The 2,507-nt window shown below is 40.2% G+C and overlaps 1 protein-coding gene across 4 annotated transcripts in view; it reads left to right on the forward strand.

The window, feature by feature from the left end:
- The window catches only part of LOC101855749 (PAN2-PAN3 deadenylation complex catalytic subunit Pan2), a 51,166-nt gene that overhangs the window by 40,337 nt on the left and 8,322 nt on the right, over positions 1 to 2,507 (forward strand). The gene's annotated exons all lie outside the window — the stretch shown is intronic.

The following is a 2,507-nucleotide window of genomic DNA, read 5'->3' on the forward strand; positions in this document are numbered from 1 at the left end:
TTTTGTTTTCCTTCAGAACTTCGCAAATGAGGTTTTTGGCTCGATACAAACATATAAATCTCAGTTCCGCACTCTCTCCTTTTCTTGGTTCGTGGCTGTAATTGTCCTATTTTAGAGCCATGTCCCGATAGTAGCGTGAGGGGGGCGGGGCTGATTGTTTATTGTTCTTTTTTAATGGGACTATCTGCATTATAAAAAAAATAATCCACACCAAGAGACAGAGGGGAGTAGGCTGCTTGTGTACTGTTCTTTTTCACTCGTCCTATCGGCACTATAAAAAACATACACGACAGCGAGAAACAGAAGGAGTAGAGCACACCAGATCTCCCATGTAGGGCCTCGTCGTAACAAATCAACAAGAAACAAACAAAAAAGGGAATAGGAAATGGGCATATAGAAATATATATATAGATGTATATATATATATATATATATTTATATATATATATATATATATATATATACATATATTTATATATATGGGGCCTACAGAAAGTAAGGCACTGAGATACATTAAGATACTGTAGTTATGAGTAAAAATGATACCTGTATCATCTGTCTGCTTCGTGTACTGTGTTTGTTTGTTTTGTTAGAGCTTAGCCTCATGTACATGCATAGAGAGTCTCTTCAACTTCAACTGGAGTACCATACATCTGTTGCAAATGCTGCGTGCAACAGATCTGCCGTACAAAATTGCATTCAAACGGACATCTTGTATGTTGTAAATAAGAGGTGCTTTTGAAAGTAGCACATGCACTCCAAGTCTAGAGTTTCCTGTTTAGCGGGGCTGGGTAGGCTTCTTACTTTGCTTTGCACTGTAAATATTCTATGCTCCTTCTTGTTCTAGGATTCTTTGTTACATTATACTATTTATCACCCTCACAGAGATCATGCGGATGGGTGTCGAGAGTTCTCTAGTGTGGTCTGCTCCTTTAACTTCTTTCCTCTACGTCTTACTGTTGTCCGAATCTACATGTACTTCCTGGTGCTGAATGACCTTGCGGGCTTGATAATGTCAATGGCGAAAACACTATCACAATCCTAGCCTCCACAACTACTGTCATCAATGGGGGTTACAACATCAAAACCACCACCATGACCGCCCATCGAAAGCACCACACCACCATCAACAACAAACATCAACCGCTACTTTTATCAAGCACAACACTATACGCTCATCAGCCAATAACCCCTAACCACCTTATACTACATGTACGGGGTCTCTCCCCGAGATATGAGTGTAAGTTTTCCTATTCTGTAAAAACAACACTATGGGTGTATTCGCGGGATCCAGAACTGAAAAGACAATTATCAGCAGAATGGAGAAACCCAGGATCACGCTGCTACCCCAGGAGCTCGGCGCAAGCAAGGGGCTTTGAAAATGATGCACATTGTGTTTTTCGACCACAAAGGTCTGATTTTGAACTGGCTGGTACCCGTTTGCACGATATGCAATGTTAACTTTGATTTGTACAGGCATATGACATCTAGTAAAGAAGTTGTCAAGAATCTCGGTGAATATATTGACCACCACTTATCAATGGGCTCGTTTGTAGGATCTCTGTCCAAATCCCTTTATTTTCAGCTGAGAAGGATAGGCCTCGTTCGAAAGTACTTAAACGAAGAGACCACAAAAACACTGGTAACATCTTTTATCCTATCTAGATTAGACTATTGTAACTCACCCCTAGCAGGTCTGAACAACAAATATTTGAATCGTTTACAAGTAATTCAAAACAATGCCGCTAGACTGATAACAAGATCTAAAAAACGAGACCATGTCACTCCATTATTAAAACAACTGCATTGGCTCCCTGTAAAAGAAAGAATAATATTAAAAATCTGCGTCATGTGTTTCAAATGTGTAAATAAAACTGCTCCTTTTTATCTACAAGAACTTATCAGTATATATAAGCCAGGGAGAAACCTAAGATCATCAAACGATAACACCCTACTTGTGACACCTGTAAAATCATACAAATCATATGGGGAGAGATCTTTCTCATATCTTGATCCATTTATGTGGAACAGATTACCAATGAAACAAAGACAAACCTGCCTTGGCACGCGCGCAGGCTCAAGCCACGTCTGTCAAACTCGAGACTCGAGGTCTCGATCTTAAGAGCTATTTTTAGCAGTCTTCAAGACTCGAGGTCTCGATCTTAAGAGCTATCTTTCTGCAGCCTTTCTTCTTTTTCTCCTTGGCTCTTTCTTACTGCTGTTTTTCAACTGCACCCCTGGTCTTCAGGTAGGAAAGATCTATACCTAGCCTTTTCGGGCAAGGGCAAAAAATCTCGGAGGTCCAGTGTGCAAGTTGTAAACGCTAAAAATCCCTTGGTGGTCTATAATCGATATGAGTAGGCTTCGGCCGCCACACGGGTAAAAATTCAAAATGTCCTACCAACTGAAAATGTGTCCCGCGCACTCATATGGCCGTATGCAGTTGTGAGCGCCGTAAAACAATTATAAAAAACAAAAACAAAACAAAAAAAGTAACATTTCACTTC

This window comes from Aplysia californica, unplaced genomic scaffold, assembly GCF_000002075.1.
Source record: "Aplysia californica isolate F4 #8 unplaced genomic scaffold, AplCal3.0 scaffold00673, whole genome shotgun sequence".
NCBI lineage: Eukaryota > Metazoa > Mollusca > Gastropoda > Aplysiida > Aplysiidae > Aplysia > Aplysia californica.